The sequence below is a fragment of the Pseudorca crassidens genome, chromosome 10 (assembly GCF_039906515.1).
Source record: "Pseudorca crassidens isolate mPseCra1 chromosome 10, mPseCra1.hap1, whole genome shotgun sequence".
Classification (NCBI taxonomy): domain Eukaryota; kingdom Metazoa; phylum Chordata; class Mammalia; order Artiodactyla; family Delphinidae; genus Pseudorca; species Pseudorca crassidens.
Window position 1 is genome coordinate 45,287,783 of NC_090305.1, and position 19,638 is coordinate 45,307,420.

A 19,638-nucleotide genomic window follows, 5' to 3' on the forward strand; every position below is an offset into this window, starting at 1 on the left:
TTTTTCATTGTTAGTATATAGAAGAAACACACTGTCTTTTTTTTTTTTGCAGTATGCGGGCCTCTCACTGTTGTGGCCTCTCCCGTTGTGGAGCACAGGCTCCGGACACACAGGCTCAGCGGCCATGGCTCACGGGCCCAGCTGCTCCGCGGCATGTGGGATCTTCCCGAACCGGGGCATGAACCTGCATCCCCTGCATCAGCAGGCAGACTCTCACCACTGTACCACCAGGGAAGCCCACACACTGTCTTTAATTGCAATCACACACCTGTTCTCAGGACTTAATGAAGCTCAGGTTCTTTATGTCTCATCACAAAAACAATTCAGTGAGAGAGAAAGTGAAAGGTAAGAAGTGGATTTACTTAGAGAGAAACACACTCCATAGACAGAGTACAGGCCATCTCAGAAGGTGAGAGGCCACAAAATATGGGGTTGTTAGTTTTTATAGGCTGGGTAATTTCATAGGCAATAAGTGAGAGGATTATTCCAACTATTTTGGGGAAGGGGCAGAGATTTCTAGGAATTGGGCCACCACCCACTTTTTAAAATAAATTTATTTATTTTATTTATTTAAATTTTGGCTGTGTTTGGTCTTTGTTGCTGCATGCAGCTTTTCTGTAGTTGCGGCCAACAGGGGCTACTCTTCATTGCGGTGCACATGCTTCTCATTGCGGTGGCTTCTCTTATTGCAGAGCATGGGCTCTAGGTGTGTGGGCTTCAGTAGTTGTGGCACACAGGCTCAGTAGGTGTGGCTCACAGGCTCTAGAGTGCAGGCTCAGTAGTTGTGGTGCAGGGGCTTAGTTGCTCCACAGCATGAGGGATCTTCCTAGACCAGGGATCAAACCCATGTCCCCTGCATTGGCAGGCGGATTCTTAACCACTGCACCACCAGGGAAGTCCCTGCCCACTTTTTGACCTTTTATGGTTGGCCTCAGAACTGTCCTGGCAGTGGTGGGTGTGTCACTTATATGCTAATATATTACAATGAGCACATAAGGAGGCTCAAGGTCCACCGGAATTCAAATCTTCCATCATCTTGTACCTAGTTGGTTCTAACAAGTTTTTGTCCTGTCCTATAGATATGCCATTCTTTTAAAGGTTGTGCCCTGCCCCCTTCCTTTCTGTTTCACTACCACTCAGACAGCTTACTTAACCTTTTTGTGGCTCAATTTCTTCATCAATAAGATGGAAATTAGAATTACTCTTGTGAAAATTAAATGAGTTGCTATACATAAAGGGTTTACAGTAGTTCCTGGTACCAGTAAGCACTATGTAATTACTTGCTACCATTATTATGTCAATAGCATCTTTCCTGGTTTATTGTTTCCACTTTGTTGTTTGAGTCTGGATACCACTGTGGTTACAAGTTGATAGACTTCTTTCCTTTTGCCTGCTCACCTTTCATCTGTTTTCAGAAACATCTATTCAAAACTGGAAAGAAAACCCCATCTTTAATAAAAGCAATTCATCGGGCAGGGAGGAATTTCTAAGCTGTTTAGAGAGGTTACTGTCTTTCTCCAGCTTTGTTGAGTTTTATGTTTTCCTTTGGGCAGCAGACTCATTATGAAATAGTAAAGAGTAGTGTAGTTCTAGTCTTGCATCAGAATGATTTCTGATGCATCCAATTTGCATGTTGAAAGTCATCTTTCCAGAAACACAAAGCCATCATTTGGGGAAAATAATCATTTCTCCAATTCAGTGTCAGTAAAGAATTTCCTGCAGCAAGAATGAAAGACAATCTTAGAAGGTGCATCTGATAAGAAAATAAAAATATCAGATTTTATTTATAATGGAATTCACAATGTATTAGGCACCTTGGGGGCATCATTGTGTTCTTCTCATTAGTTTCTCTTATGTGTTCCATTGTCTTTCATTAAGATAGCTCATCTCTCTCTTTCTGGAGAATCAAAGCAGGAATTTAGACTTCCGGGGCACATCAATAAGCCACCTGTTGTACAGATTATTCATTTATCGGGTGTGAGGGCAAATTGAGAATAAAAAAGAGATACAATATTTTAGAAATTGGGTCAAATTTCTAAATTTGACCTGTAAATTAAACCTGTAAATTAGGTCAAATATTTGCCTTTAAAAGTTATGTCTCAGAATGTAAATGACTTATTTGACAAGTGTCCTAGATGGCTTATTAGAATATAGTACAGGGCTTCCCTGGTGGCGCAGCAGTTGAGAGTCTGCCTGCCGATGCAGAGGACACGGGTTCGTGCCCCAGACCGGTAAGATCCCACATGCCGTGGAGCGGCTGGGTCTGTGAGCCATGGCCGCTGAGCCTGCGTGCCCAGAGCCTGTGCTCCGCAACGGGAGAGGCCACAACAGTGAGAGGCCCGCGTACCGCAAAAAAAGAAAAGAAAGAAAAGAAAAGAAAAAAAAAAAGAATATAGTACAGATTGCCAGGACATTTTGCTAAAGAAAATGGTTTGCCTCCCTTGCCAAAATAAATCACCTTAGGGGCAAATAATATGTCCCTAAAAGGTCTATTACAAGGCAGCCTGTGACCTTTGATATGTGGCAGAATTAATTAATGTCTGTAAAAAATATTCCAGTTTGGCATCTGTGTTTGAAAGCAAAGGCTAAGTGGGGGTGGCCGTGGGGGCTGTAGTGAATCAAGAGCGCCTACCTTTTCAGGCACTCCAGGTTTAAAGACGGTTAAAGGAACCCAGTCGGAAAAAACCCAAAACAAAAATATTGTCCCCATGAGTCTGATAGAGTGCAGAAATGTTCCTGTTCTTATATTCACTGATCCCTTTCCTTAAACTGAGAATAGAAGCAGAAAAATGGAGACACAGTCTTGCTGCTGTTGGGTACAATTCTTGTGACCTTTTCCCATCTCTATGAATGTAAATGCAGAAGGTGAGAAGAGCAAGCTTCTATTCTTAGGTAACATTAAAAAATACCTGCCTCTTTTCCTCCATTTTCACAGCCGGATCCTACTCACTTTCTCTCTGGGCCCTGAGAGAGCTCCTGGTCAGCTTTCCTACACGTCCTTTCTCTTGGAGCAGCAGAAATAGCTGTTCTCTCCTAAGGGTCATTTTGAACATGTCATTCCTCTTTATTTGAATACAGATTTGCCTCTCAATTGCTTTTTTTTTTCCTGTCAAGGAAAAAAACTACAGGCATATTTTTAAAAACTTTAAAAATGTAATAAATCATGAAACATAAAACAAGAGCAAACTACAAACTTAGATATCTCATAATCCCTAAACTGTTTCTAATACTGGTGTGTGTGTGTATGTGTATGTGTATGCCATCCTTACATGGTGGCTCAGGGCTCCAAGAGGAAATTCCCGGAGGCATGAGTGGAAACTGCCAGTGTAGGGGGTGAGGAAATGCACAATGTCACTTCTGCTGTCAAAGCAGAGTCTGCCCAGATTCTCAGGGGGGCGTGGCAAAGAACTTGTGGCTATCTTTAATCTGCTCCCTTGGGTCACAAATTATTTATGATCCTCTCATATGCAAAATACTCCTATCTAAGATCACAAAGTCTCATCCCATGACATCAGAGGTTGGCAAATTTTGGCTCGCTGCTATTTTCCTAAATAAGATTTTATTGGAACATAGCCATGTCTGTTAATTTGTATATTGTCTGGTCTGTGTCAGCTTTCAGGCTACCACTGTAGTGATGAGCAGTTGTGACTGAGCCCTCATGGCCTGCAAACCTGGAATATTGACCATCTGGCCAACTGGTGCTATCAGCTCAAAATCTAAGAGCTCATCTTCTAAATTAGAGCAGGTACAGAGGAGGCTCCTTAAGTGTAGTTATTTTCTATCTGAAGACCCGTGAATGCCCAGTACACAATGGTGGCTCAGAGACAGGGTCACCTCAATAGACACTCCCGTTCAAAAAGGAACAGGAGGCACATAGCTGTCATTAGTCCATTGCAATTCTAAAATCGGGCAACCACATGTTGCCAGTTTGATTATGGCACAGGCCTGCTCCCTGGGAAGTCTTTTCCACAGCTCTTGGCTTTACTCTCTGGGCTTTTGGTTCTGCCAACATTATCCTTCCTTTTCTATGTAACCCATGTTGGAAGCTGAGTGGTTTTCTCAAACTACTTCTTGTCCATAGTAGGTTGGGATCGTAAGATATCTTTTCCTTTCGAACTGTCTCTGTTCTTTTAAGTCCATGCTGGTAAAATTCTTTTATAAAGTTTTTGGTTTTCTTAGGTATCAATTTATAATAAACTTCTTTAGACAAAAGCCACACCAGTATTTCCTTTCTTGGGCCCTTCTCTATCTCTGGCTTCCTGTGAGGCCACTAGGGGATAGGCCCATAAGATTCTAAAAAGCCCTGTTGCTTAACTGAGAAGGTCTATGTAGCAAACCCTTAAGATTCTTAGAAGTTCTACTACGTACACTCTTAAATATTTATGAGGTCTTAACAAGAGGTCATACAGCCATACCTTGAAATCTTTACCCTGAAATCATGCTTTACTGATGACACCCTGGGTTTGATCTTTGCCTTGAATCTTTTCTTGAGAATATTTTGCTGGGAGAGACTACGGATATGAAACAATTTTTATTTTCAAACCAAGCAAGTCCTGGATTCCTCATATTTTCTCTATATTTTGCTTGAAAACTTAATAATTCTTTTAAAAGTTCATCTATCTTCTCTAGTATATTGACAAAAGAATCTGGAAGCAAGTTGGCAGCTTGCACATTCTGCCTAGCCATCTTCCCAGCAGATCTCTGATTTCTTTAGGCATCCTTTCTATTTTCCATATAACCACAGGGGTCAGCCTTGCCAGACTTTCCACCACTACATAATAGTACCTTCCTCGTCTCCTTCAAATCCCCACCAAGTGTCTCCCCAGGACCTTTGAGCTTCTGCCTGTTGCCCAGTCCCAAAGTTAATGCATATATTTTACATTTTTGTTAGGGCAGCATCCCATTTCCAGGTACTAAATTCTCACATATCTTCTATATTTAATGCATAATCACAGGCATGATTCCCTTTTACCTTTCTCCTTCCACAACTTGATATACTCTCTACTGTACAAACACAAAATTTAAAAATTGCCCTTTCTTATTCTTTCTCTGGGTCTTCTGCTTTAAATGACCACGTGTTCTGAATATTCTGACTAAGATTTATGTTAAATAATTCTTAAGTCAGATAAAATTGTTTACACTGAAATTATTTCCTAGAATTGCTTTCTTCAATCTTTTTTTTTTTTTTGCGGTACGCGGGCCTCTCACTGTTGTGGCCTCTCCCGTTGCGGAGCACAGGCTCCGGACGCGCAGGCTCAGTGGCCATGGCTCACGGGCCCAGCCGCTCCGCGGCATGTGGGATTTTCCCGGATCGGGGCACGAACCCGTGTCCCCTGCATTGGCAGGCGGACTCTCAACCACTGCGCCACCAGGGAAGCCCCTCTTCAATCATTTTTAATGCTGAAACTTGACAGGAAAAATTGAAAGAAAAAAAAGGAAATTAAATATAAAGATGAGAAAGGTCACAGGTGGCTACCTCTTTATCTTTGATTTAGTTTATCTAATACTTTTAAGAAGTGCTTCATAGTTACATAGATCAATGGAACAGGGTAGAGAGTGCAGAAATAAACCCATGCACATATGGTCAATTAATCTATGACAAAGGAATATACAGTGGGGGAAAAATAGTCTCTTCAATAAGTGGCACTGGGAAAACTGGACAGCTACATGTAAAAGAATGAAATTAGAACATTTTCTCATATCATATACAAAAATAAACTAAAAATGGACTAAAGACTGGAAACCATAAAACTCCTAGAGAAAAACATAAGCAGTACACTCTTTGACATAAGTCTTAGCAATATTTTTTGGATCTGTCTCCTCAAGCAAGGGAAATAAAAGCAACAATAAACAAATAGGACCTAATTAAACTTAAAAGCTTTTGCATAGTGAAGGAAACCATCGACAAAACAAACCAAAACCAAAACACAACCTACTGAATGGGAGAAAAATATTTGCAAATGATACGTCTGATAAGGGGTTAATATCTAAAACATATAACAGCTCATACAACTCTATATCAAAAAAAATGAAACAACCCAATTAAAAAATGGGCAGAAGACCTGAATAGACATTTTTCTAAAGAATACATACAAATAAACAACAGACACATGAAAAGATGCTCAACATCACTAATCATCAGGGAAATGCAAATCCAAATATTGGGAAAGATGTGGAGAAAATCGAACCTTCCTACACTGTTGGTGGGAATGTAAACTGGCTCAGCTACTATGGAAAAGAGTATGGAGGTTCCTGAAAAAAATGAAAAATAGGACTACTCTATGATCCAGCAATACTACTCCTGGGTATCTATCCAAAGAAAATGAAAACACTGATTAAAAAAAATATGTGTACCTCAATGTTCATTGCAGTGTTATTCACAGTAGCCAAGATATGGAAGCAACCTAAGTGTCCATCAACAGATAAATGGATAAAGAAGATATATATACGGAAGATTAGCCCCCCCAAAATGAAATTTTGCCATTTGCAAAAACATATATGGACCTGAAGAATATCATGCTTAGTGAAATAAGTCAGACAGAGAAAGACAAATACTGACACTGTATGTTTTCACTTGTATGTAGAATCTACAAAATACAACAAATGAATGAATATAAGACAATAGAAACAGATTCATAGATACAGAGAAGAAACTAGTGGTACCACTGGGGAGAAGGGTGGGTGGAGGTGCAGGATAGGGACAGGGGATTAAGAGGTACAAACTACTAAGTATAAAATAAATATGACAGAAGAATGTAATGTAGAGCACAAGGAATATAGCCAACATTTTGTAATAACTTTGAATGGTGTATAATCTATAAAAATATTGAATCACTATGTTGTACACTTGAAACTAATATAGCATTGTAAATCAACTATACTTCAATAAGAAAGTTCAGGGACTTCCCTGGTGGCACAGTGGTAAAGAACCCTCCTGCTAATGCAGGGGATATGGGTTCAAGCCCTGGTCTGGGGAGATCCCACATGCTGTGGAGCAACTAAGCCCATGTGCCACAACAACTGAACCTGCACTCTAGAGCCCACGAGACACAGCTACGGAGCCCGTATGGAGATTAGCAGGTGACTGTGGGCTGTGTGTCCAAAGAAGTAGTTGTTTCTGAGTTGCAAACACTGTTTTATCTCAAGGAGTGTTTTGTTAACTGTCTTAATTCACTGGCACCATTTTTCTCAAACTTACTAGGGTGGTGTTTCTTGGGAAGGCTGTGGAGATGGGAAGGAAGAGAGGATAGAAGTTAGAGGGAAGTAGGAGAAGGGGTATACATCAGAAACTGTATCACCCGGAAAGCTTTTTCCAAAATACACATACCTAAACATCCCAATAGGACTCAGTAGATCAGGGAGGTGGTTGTTTTCTCAGCGACCCTCCGTAGTTTGGTAGGTAGGGTGGCAGTGTATTCTTCAATAACTGGGCTTTGAATTCCATTTGACCAGGCAATTCTGCTTCAGAATTTTCTCAGCTGATGGTTGGGTGCTGGATTTGTGTCAGAAGAACTTTCTAGAACTTTGAACAAGTTACTTCTTTGGGAGCCTCATCTAGTACCCATCCTTCCTAGAGGAATTTAAAATATCACAATGGATGCAAAGTACCTGAAAACTTGAAAGAGACTTGAGGGTCCTTTCAAAGGCCCATTTCCCATGGAAGAGAGATGATCCATGTTGTCTGTGTTCCTGCAGGCAACACAGTTTGAAATGAAATCATCTCAATTTCACTTTCAGCTGCAGCCTCAAGCTTCCCCCGTTCTGAGAGTGAGATATTCAACCACTGTAACAGACTTCCAAGGAGGTCTTCAAAATCCCATCAGACAGCTGTTGGCTCCTCTCTCCCACCCAGGGTGTGGAAGGGTTGAGCTGGAGTCTTGAGGATGATTTTTTGGGGAGGGCTCTCGTGTGTTCGGTCTCCCTTTCCCTGGCGAAGTGGGGCAGGAGGCAGTCATCGAGGATGATCTCTGTTCAGTGGGACCCGAGGAGGGCTGGGCATGCTTCCCTTACAGCTGATGTCTGCTTGGTCCTGACAAGTGTCTTCTGGGCTATCTGGCTGTGACTGTGGAGAGGAGAGGGGGAATGCAGTGGCAGGAAACTTCTCAGAAATTGGGAGTGTAACTGACCAGCCTACTGAACTCGCTCTTCCAGAGTCCATCTGGCTAAGGATGCAGGAGTGATTCCTGTGGGCTGGATGCAGTCAGCATGGAGGAGACGTAAGAGGGGTGTCTTGGATATTGCCCAAGAGAGTCACGAGTGCAGAACGCTGAGGTGTCCCCTCGATTACATAGATGCTGAGGGAAAGTGAGGAGCGGTCAGCTTCCACCGTGCCAAGGGAACTTCAAGAGAGTTCCAGGGATGGTGGGGTGCAAAGGGCTTCAGAGAATCTACAAAGTGTGCTATGAGAGAAAAGCCCGGTCCTCAACATCTGCCCAGCCCAGACAGCACCAAACTTACAGTACCATGACCTGGAGGAGGTAGAGGCGGTGGCTGGGAGGAGAAGTGACAGGTGGGGCAAGAGAAGATGGTGACACAACTTCCCAATGCAGCTGCCAGCCCAAAGCAGGACAAACTGCCAACAAGCGTAGGAGGCAGAGGAGGAGAAAAACTTTAACTCTAAATGAAGTCGTAAGTTTATTCTTATTAGGGTATATACATACATATTATATTATATTATATTATATCACATTATATTATATTATTCATATATATGAATTTATAGACTAGTAAAGAGAAAAGTCCTTGGAATTTCTCAAGTGTTTATGTGTTTATAGGGGCAGAAAAAGAAAATAATCAGCCCTTTAGAGCAGGCTTAAATGGGCAGTGGGGGAAAAGAATAAAGTTGCTTTCTGTTGCACCTGAGGCATCTTACTTGTTTAATATAATGATTGTGCAGAGGACTGAGGCTAACGTAAAGTGCCGTGTTATTCCACACAATTTTCTGGTCCTACCTCCATGGAGGACATATCAGTTTAGCTACTAAAGTGTTTCCCCAGCTTTCACAAATGTAGGCAAAAGTTGGTAGTTATATCTCATTTCAGAAACCCTACCGACTCTTTGAGGGAGTGAAAGCACCTGTGGATACTGAGGGCGGAGCCTTCTCCCATGCTATGGACTACATTTCAATTCCCAGCCATCATCTGATTATCCTCAGCTAACACCTGTGGACAGGGGACCTGATGGTCTTCGCATCTGGCACAACATCCCAGAGTCAGTGTCAAGGTAACAGTCTAACATACTCATCAGAAACTAATAAATTCTGTAGGAAATATCTTTCAGAGCCTGAGACGTCTCTTGTTTTGGAAAGCTCCTCTTTATTGCTATTTCTAGACACAATACTGCAAAATATTTGTTAGCTGAAATCAGCTGATTACTCGTTAAAAAAAGGAGTCAAAGAGTAGAAAAAGAGATGCAGAATTATTTTTCCTTTTTTGATTTATCCTGAGCTTTCTGGAAATGGTCTTGGGGATTTTCCTTTAATTACATGCCAGCTTTCCTTAAATGAAGGAGAAATTGTGCGGATGTTAAAAATCAATATGGACCCTACACTTTAAAAAATTTAAAATAAATAAATAAATAAGATTTTTTTCACTTGTGGAAAAAAAACTCAATATGGACCCCACACTTTCCTCTATAGCCTTCTTAGCTCTGGGGTTGCAGATTATAATGTGGCCTTTTTTTTTTTTTAATAAGTTTATTTACTTATTTATTTATTTATTTATTTTTGGCTGTGTTGGGTCTTCATTGCTGGGCGTGGGTTTTCTCTAGTTGCGGCAAGCGGGGGCTACTCTTTGTTGTGGTGCACTGGCGTCTCATTACAGTGCCTTCTCTTTGTTATGAAGCACGGGGTCTAGGTGCATGGGCTTCAGCAGTTGTGGCTCGCGGGCTCTAGAGTGCAGGCTCAGTAGTTGTGGTGCACGGGCTTAGTTGCTCCGCCTCATATGGGATCTTCCTGGATCAGGGCTCGAACTTGTGTCCCCTGCACTGGTAGGCAGATTCTTAACCACTGCGTAATGTGGCCATTTTTTTTTTTTTTAAAGAAAAGGGAACTAAGGGCAAGTTTTAATTCCTGAGTTTTGAAAAAAATTCTGTTTCATTAATTTCTTCATTAAAATGAACATAAGCTTGACTTATTCTCTGACCTTATAGTCTTTAAATACAAACTCCACCCTAGGAGAGGCATTTTAGGGCATCTGCCCAGTTCACTGCCTTCTCCCCTGAGAGCTTCACTGTGACCGCCCCTCCCCCCACAGTGTTTGCACACAACTCTTCCCCTTTGGCCACAGCTGACTGGACTAGGGGTAAACCTCCAACTGAGCCGGGTCAGTTTTGTGTTTCTTTGGGAATTTGGAATCAGGCTCTAGAAATGAGGTTCCAGAATTGAAGACAATTCTTCAATTGTCTTGCCTGAGGTGACACAGATTCCTTAACAGAAGCTTCCATTGTGGGGTGGCCATTCTGAGTCATACTGATTTTCAGAGAAAGAGGAAAGTTAAGCCAACAAGCTGAGAGGTAAAGAGCTGAGACCACACAGATGGGGAGTGTGAGAGTGAGGTCAGGAGAGCACTTGTCTTGGCCTCTGATGCTTTCCTCCTCCTGGTCTCAGTCCTTTGTGAGGCCAACAGCAGGCCTTCGATCCATGACACTCCTCAAGGTCCTCATAACACTTTGCCCTTTTTGTTCACTGGATTAAGTGGGTTTCTATTATTGGCAACCAAAAAATAAAATTTACTGAGATATTCATCCAATTACAAAAAAAATTTCGGTGGTTCAAGAAATTCTTTTGCTTCTGTTGCCAGTGGCCCATCACTTAGAAATTTGCTTCTGTGGCCAACTTGATAATCTCAAAGGACATGCTACTTACATTCTCCAAATTTCCGTTGTCTGTAACTTTGTCCTGAAACCCTTGTAGAGAACACTCACTTATTATAATTGTAGGAGAACTGACCTTCTCAAGACTACACCATCAGTCACTGTTGATGCCTGGCAGGGCACCAGGGCTCCTCTGCCACGTCTTTTCCCATCATCTCCACAGGGGTCGGGAAGATGAAAATTCAAATGCTCCTACTTACTGGCTGTGTGCTGAGTGGTAAGTTACTTAATATTTCTAAGAGTCAATTCCTGTTATATGTAAAATGGGAAGGAGATATTAATATCAATTCTAGATTAACCAAATTTGAAAAGAAAATCCCTAATCACAGCAAGATCATCATGGGTTATCTGGCACCATGTTACCTGGTTTGTAGTTTGAGGCCGAGCCTGCTGCCGGAGCATCACTGTGCAGCCTCCCCACCAAGGTCAGCCAGCTGAAGACCACTTTTCCCAGCCTCCCTTCTAATAACCACATTACTTATATGTATATAATTTACTTATGTATATAATAAAAAATATATATAATGTTTCTAACTGGGAGACAAAAGAGAAATAAAAGGAAATACATATATATAGTAAGTTAATAAGAATTTTAAGGTGTGAACTTATAAGTACCTAGAAGGTAAAATAAAGTGGTCAGATGTTTGTACCCAAACATCCAACCTCCATGAATGCGCCAGTTACACATGCAGACTGATTCAGGAGTGTTGGATGGTAACTCACATTCTGGTAGCTGAGCTGCCACTGACAACATGATACTCCCACACAGTAAACAACTTTTGGTAAAATTCTGAACAAAACAAAATACCACTTCCTTTGATTGACAGAGGTTTTTTATATGAAAATCCTTCAAAAAAAATTTGTTTTCATAGATAAGATATAATTAGGCTTGGATAATAATAAATTTGAAAAAGATGGATTTACTTACGTGATGCCTAGTAGAATATTCTAAAGTCGTGTGGAATGCAGGAAGTTTGTTCACTGTGTTAGCTCCACTCACCGGATGTCAAGGGTAGCCCCCCATCACTGTGACAAACAAAGGTCCATTTCCGAGGGAAGGTACCCCACCCCTGAGAGGTGCTGAGTAGATCATTGTGACTGAGGGAGACGCCCAGGGAGATGTCAGGTCTGGGGTGTCCAGGGAGCCCACCGCCCAGTGGGATGAAGGGCTGAAGCTTCCTCCCTCAGGATCTGGTAGGTCTTTTCATTAACTTTTTAGCCTTTAGCTTCTTAAGTCTTTTGTTTAATGACTACTTCTTAAAAATAGCATATTTTTTTCTAAATCATTTTTAGACCCAATTTGAGAGACATTACCTACACCTTGTTCTCTTGATTGCAAAGTCCTACTGTAAACCCACAAACCAGAGCAGTGCCAGCAAAGAGTGGATGCTCAAAAGATATCTGATAAGTGAATAAATGAACTATTTCTTTACTTTAATCTTTTTCAATGTTTTGGAAGTTATATATCTTGCTTTTCATCTTATAAGTGATTATTTTAAGTTTTTTCTAAAGTATCATAACACGTTCTATACTTGTCAAAATGATTTAATGGTAAAAACTTTTAAGAGGATTTCCATTTTTCCCTCATCATCTCTCAGCTTTTGTTTATAAAATCTTGGAATTTAGGTCTATATTATTATTAAGACTTCTTTCACTAAGAAACCTCGTTTTGACATTTGTCTCTAGTTTTATAACCAGATTTACAATTATTTAGATACCATATTTTAATTGGTCTCCATGTTCACTGCCTATTCTTTTATGCTGGCTTTCCTCTTCTTGAGCTGTTAATTATACTTCTTCTCTCTGTTTGTCTTAAAATATTTTTTTTCAAGAAGGATAGAAGGGTGGCATCTTCCTAGGGACCTTGTATTTGATCACCTTTAGTGAAAGACCACTTGGATAAACATTGAATTCTTGGGTTAAAACCCTTGAATAATGAGTTTCTGAATAACTGAGAGTTGATTTGAGTGATGCAGTATTTTTAAGAATACCATTTCCAAGAACACTGTTATTTACATTGTTCTAAAATGTAAAATTAGGAAAAGAACAGATGAATTTTTCAGCTTTTTAATGTGGAGCAACTTCTTTATTGCTAATCATGAGATGCCCTCCCCACTTCCTTTTAGAAGTTCAGGTGCAATAGGTATGTCAGAGGGCTTGGCAGTCATTTTTTCTTTCATTTATTCAAGCAAGAATACAAAGGTGTATGACTCATCAGCTTTTCTTGAGCAGTTACAGTTTTAGCTCATAAACATGATTCAAAAGAAGAGAAGATCCTTGACATTTGAAGAAGTTAACTAACTTGTGCGAGAGACACAAAATCCTTAAAAATGATTGGGAAGTCAATTACAAGGCAGTGTATAATCTAAAACTACATATAAGACATTTTTGTAAAGGCTAAGACAAATGTTACATTTCACAGGTAAAAACTATTTTAATTATATATATGTATATATGTGTGTATAATTATACACATACATACTTTATATACATAAGAGTTGTGAAGCTATTTAATTTTCCATTTAGTGTATGCCAATCTCTGTTTAGGATACTGGAAATTTAAAGGTGATTAAAATTGAGTAAGGTATTCAAGGAGCCTCTAGAATGGTGAAGAAGAGAATCAGCTGTCAGAGAAGGTGAAGTAAAGAAAAGACCTGTTTGCAGTAAAACTGGACGGCACAATCTCCCTGGGAGAGGCACATCCTGATGCCATTTCAGAGTGTTATTTGACTAGATATTTAATTGAACAGAGATGGTATAAAACTTCAGGTTAAAGGGAAAATGCCACTGTATTTTTTACTGTTATATAATTTTATCAGCACAGAGGCAGTGTTGGCTTCTGACACTGCATATTGCGTATTTGGCATTTAGAATTATTGCTTGACCTGATTTTAATTCAACCTAAAACCTTTTTTTTGTAATATTAACATTTGGGGACTTTCTGCTATGCTCATCTTCAGAGAATAAAACACAGAGATGGCAGAATTGGTAAACTCTAAGCTAACCTGGATTAACCTAAAAGTTTTGTGATAGTTAATTTTATGTGTCAACAAGGCCCGGTACCCAGATACCTGGTTAAACATTATCTTGAGTGTGTTTGTAAGGGTGTTTCTGGATAAGATTAACATTTGTGTTGGTAGACTTAGTAATGTAATAGATGACTTTCCCCAATGTGGGTGAGCCTCATCCAATCCCTTGAAGGCCTAAATAGAACAAAGGTGGAGTAAGAGAGAATTTGTTCACTATGGCTGACGGTCTTGGAGCTGAGACACTGGTCCCCTCCTGCCTTCAGACTCAGACTTGGACTGGAACCATTGTGTTTCCTGGATCTGAGGCCTTTTGACTTGGACTAGAATTAAACCATTGGCTCTCCCAGGGCTCCAGCTCCCTGACTGCAGTTCTTGGGACTTGTCAGTTTCCATAATCACATGATCCAATTCCTTATTATCTATCTATCTGCCTATGTATATATCTGTACATCTATCTATCCATCCAACCATGTATTATCTCCTATTGTTTCTGTTTCTCTGGAGAATCTCGACTAATACAAATTTTGGTACTCAGAGTGCTTCTAGAGAAACAGGATTTTAAGGATGAATTTTCTGAATTGGTTCTGAAAATTGGCTCTCTGCTCTGATCAGTTTTAAAGACGCTAATGACTTTCTGGTAGTAAAGAGATCACTGGTGGTCCGTGCCTTGATCTAGCAGGAGAGATATGAAAACTATCATCATTAAATCCTCCTAACCAACTGCTTCTAAGAAGCAAGGCTCTAGGTGACTGTGTATATGACACTTTCCAACGTTTTTGGCAAACTAATGAGTAGAGTGAGATTGGCTGGTTGCTCCTGTTGTTGCTGGACAAAGTGAGGAAAGAAAAAGCTGAGCTCAAGGATTAAAATTTGACAAAGATCAGTGTCCTGGAGGCTGAGGAGTGGATTATAAGGATCCCATACCCTGGTACTGGAAGTGGTGTTTGTACCAGGTATCAACAGGTTCTATGAGCAATCAGCAGGGTCTTTAACGTTAGGGGCAAGCTTTGTTTACCTTTGAAAATCTTGTAAGTCTCTGGGCATGGTACATTTTTACTGTTATGTACTCAATAAAGACTGGTTAAATTGGTCCACATTCTTGATGATGGGACATTTCTCTTCCTGTTTTGATTTTTCAGCAGCAATAGGACTGTCTAACAGCTGATGAATGAGGGCTAAGGTGCAGTGTTCTGTGAACTAATAAGGTAAATTTATCTATATTAATTTGCCTTACCCCAGGACAAACACTTCCTTGGATGGCAGTGTTTGTTAGTTTATAACTGGCTTGACTACTAGTGAGAAAGTCAGGGCATGTAAATTCTAACGATGTTAACTTTAGGGGCGTACATGGCATCTTTTGCCTCTGTTTTTCCCCCACTTCAATTAAGTAGAATAATCATATTAACCAAATCGTCAGGCTGTTATGAAAAATATTTTAGTAAAATATCCCCACACCAGTGCTCCCTTTGGTGATGAATAAAAACATGGCATAATCTTCAGCTCAGTAGGAGGGAGAAAATTGCCACAGGAAGTTCTGAGATTCCTCAACTCACCTGGGAACAATTACAATAATGATCATAATGACAATAATAATAGCAAAAACCCCAATAGTATTTACCATTTATATGATACCAGAGCCAGAAGTTCTTTGTAGGAGGAGGGTGGTGGTCTAGTTGGAAGGAGGTGAGTAGGCTGGGAGAGTTGTCTTGAGGTTACATCTGCACAGGGCTTTGCCTAAGGTTGGGAAAATGGCAGCTGTTAAAATCACAGAATGGGTGGGGCATGTGGGGGTGGGTCCTGAAGGGGGAGGGGGGTGTCAAACTGCCTCACTCCCTCTCTTCATTCACCACAAGCTGCTTCTTTTTTTGATTGAAGTCTAGTTGATTTAGGATGTTGTGTTAATTTCTGCTGTACAGCAAAGTGATTCAGTTATACATACATATATATATATATATATATATATATACATTAAAAAAAATATTCTTTTCCATTATGCTTTATCTCAGGATATTGAATACAGTTCCCTGAGACAAGCTACTTCTTGATGCTGGCAGATACATACTGCTTTACCTTTTCAGAACTCATAATAATTTATTCACATAAGTACATCTAGTGCAGACATGATTCCTGTGCAGTCTTTGTCCAAAGGAAGTGTTATTGTTCCTATAACTTCTGTTCCACATCATTGTCTCACAGTATGATGCTAATCTGTGTGAGACCGAGATGCTAAAGGCAGGCCTCCATGGCAGTTAATGAAGCTCTTTTGTGAGGTGCCCTTCACATCATACATGATGTTGTCTAGTATCAAGTATCAAATGTTTGAGTGACAAAGGATTAATACTCCTTCATCTTCATCTACACACATGCTCAAAGTTTGAGTATTACACGTTGGTAATCAGGGAGGATAAATGTGTTCTCCCTGCCCTGGTCATTATAACCATTATGTCAGTGACGGCCTGATTCTAAAACCTCCTAAACTGGGCTTGAACATTCCCAGTCATCATTCCTAAAAATGAAATATTATCTACTGTGTACATGAGCTCTTGAGAGCTTTCATAGCTGTAATTAAATATACATAAAAGGCAAGTAACACTTTCAGCTGAAACTGTGTGCTGGTTTGTTTTATCAAGCATTTGCAAAGGTTCTTTTGATTGGTGATTAAAAGTGGATTAACAATTTGGAATTCTTCCTTTTGGGGTATCAGTCACATTTCTTTAGTAGTCTCTGAGCCTTGCCTTGGGGCACATGCTCCAAGGTATTAGGTCCCATTTAAAACTCCAGATTGAAGTTTATATATTAAGTGTGCATGTTTGGTTTTGGATTCTTGAGGTTTGCCTGGGGCATCTCTAATTAATCATCCTGTGGGTTTAGAAATCTTCCACCCAGTCTTTTTTGATTTGTCAAAGGAAATAGAGAAGGTCTCAGTCTGAAAAAATCCTTATCTGATGTGTCACATCATACAGGTTTTAAGATTTAAATACATTTTCTTTACCAAGCTAGAAGCATGGAATGTTTGCAGATATCCACCATTCACCGAAATTGGCAGGCAGAAAGCTTGATGCAGTAAAGGAATGGCTATTTAATAGTTCTTTTATTTTCCATTCAGTTCACACACACTTTTACTGAAAGAGGCCGCACAGCATGGAATCTGATATTACAGAAGTGGCTTCAGGAAGCAATAATTGAATACTCCTCATTAAACTGGTTCATAAAAGAATCCTATTAAAACCAATACAAATAATAAACCTTGAAAATGCTGCTTTAAATTCCAAGAAGGTGGTGAGGATATGCTACAGTGACAGTCTTCCGGTTCGCAGGGTAATTTTGAAAATCTTGTGTGCTAAATTTTTCTAAGCCAAGCAGTCACCTCACGACTGAATAAAAGACCTGGGGAATATTTTAAACGTATTCGATCCAAGCATGTGCCTTTTGGGGACAGTCATCCCCAAGAACTGATCCCTCATCCTGTCAGGATACCCAACCGAAAGGCTGATTATCTTTACTCACTTAATTAATTAATAGGCAATTCTTACAGAGAGGCTGGACACCTGAACCCACTGAGTCCTCTTTGCGTGGGCAAATCCAGCTGGTTCCATACGTTCATTTCACTAAATGAGACTTTGGCCAAATTGTATATTTTTGCAAATGGATCCAATGCAAAAATAATAATTAAAAAGTTATTTGTTTTCCCTTTTAAATCACAGAGGTGGCTGCAGAAGGCCCTGAATGCATAGGGCATACGGCTCCGCTTACCACCCAGATGGTGCTGCGGCTGGTCCTCTCCTTATGCATCTAGGTGGCCTTCACCCTACCCCCGACCCCCAACTCCTCCTGGCCTTCCGGCTGCACCGCTGCCTTACCCGCTGCCTTACGTTGGCCTTTCTCGACAGACTCCCCTTATTTTCTGTTATCTCTCCGTGTTCTCCCAAACTCCTTCCTCATTCAGGTTTCACACCTGTTTATGATCTGGTCTCTGGAGGAGATAAAATTCACATGGACAGGCATTTGTGTCTCAGCCAAGGGCGACTAATGTATTTCTTGATTATGATCTCAGAACTGGGATGATGTGTCTTAGATGTTTATATGCTCCAGTTCAATGGTTTCTCAGTTTTGTTGACCTGAAAAGCATAAGGGACCCCTTTACTAAGCACTTTTTAAAAACTTTTTATCCTCTGAGCCATGTAGTGATTGTTGTCACCAACACAATAGTTATTGAATAAATAACTGGAATGTCTGTAGTATTCCTGATCATTTCAATGAATGCTGTTCTTTCTATTTTTTCCCCCACAAAATATTTCTTGTACCGTCTTAATGACTCCTCAGCCTTTAGATTCCAGACCAGTGGTTCTCAAACTTTACCTGCATCAGAACACCTGGATGGCTTTGATAACTCAGATTGCTGGACTTCTATCCCCAAAGTTTCCAATTTGGTGACCTGGGGTGGGGCCAGGGAATTTGCATTTCCAATAAATTCCCAGGTGATCCTGATGCTGCTGGTCCAGCACCTTGGGAACCATTGCTCTAGAAATAAGCAAAACTAAAGGGGTTAAGTGATCTAGTGTGAGAGTCAGTTATAATCCCTGCTTTACCCCCTTTCCAGCTAGGTAGACTCTTGGCTGACGAAGCTTCTTAAACTTCAGTTTCTTCACTGTTAAAATAAGTTTAACAAAACATCCCTAGCAGGGTTGTTAAAAGGAAGAAATGAGATCATGTTTGTTAAGCATTTGAAAGAAAAGTGATTGTGATAGGTGTTTTGTTGTTATGTTTTATTTCTTCCCTAGAACTCAATTTTCAGGACTTCTAAGTGAATCATAAAGTATCCTTTAAGCACCAATTTGGTTAAGGAAAGTGTTTGTGTGTTTGGAAAATAAGAAAATAAAATCCCTTTGGGGAGCACCTTGACAAAATAATGAATTCAAAATTCATCTGGATGTGTACAATAATAGCCAGAGAGTTTTGAAAGGAGGCTCCTCTTTTGATTGTTGTTTTATCCCACCAGATATCAAAACATATTATAAAGTCATGCTAATCAAAACAGCATGGTATTGGCTTAGGAAAAGGCAAATAAGTTAGAGGAGTAGAATAAAAAAATTTATATCACACACAGATACTCACACTCATATATTTTATATATATATATATATATGATTTCAAGTCAATGATGGAAGCATGGACAATTAATAATGTTGGAGAAATTAACATTGGTTAAAAAAAAACTTTAATATTTGCTTCTATTTTTTTTTTTTTTTGGCTGTGCTGCATGGCAGGTGGGATCTTAGTCCCCTGACCAGGGATTGAACCTGTGCCCCCTGCAGTGGAATTGTGGAGTCTTAACTACTGGACCACGAGGGAAGTCCCAATATTTGCTTCTTATCACACAAGAATATTTCCTGGATGGGTTTCTAAAACCTAAAAAGTATTGAAATTTCTTTTAATATGTATGATACAGTGTGATGTTTCTATAATTGTGAGGAATAAAAAGAAATAAAAGAAAATGTCACATTTGAATTGACATAAATTTAAAACTTCTATTTGAGAAAGGTGTTTATTATGAATACAGTTGAAGGACATATAGCCTGGAAAAAATATTGGAATCATATAGAATAGAGTTAATATCTGGATGATAAAACCATCTTTTCAAAGTAATAAGAAAACAAAACACATATAATGCAATAGAAAAGCAGGCAATAGCCAATTCAGAAGAGAAAGAAGAAATATAAATTCCTGACAAAGACTG

At 39.9% G+C, this 19,638-nt stretch overlaps 1 long non-coding RNA gene across 1 annotated transcript; it reads left to right on the forward strand.

Moving 5' to 3' along the window:
* The first annotated feature begins 9,047 nt into the window (after window positions 1-9,047).
* LOC137233063 (uncharacterized) lies at window positions 9,048-19,367 on the forward strand. The gene is made up of 4 exons (XR_010947277.1): window positions 9,048-9,222; window positions 11,036-11,089; window positions 15,041-15,106; window positions 19,169-19,367. It is a non-coding gene; the product is annotated as an uncharacterized lncRNA (long non-coding RNA).
* The last annotated feature ends 271 nt before the right edge of the window (window positions 19,368-19,638 follow it).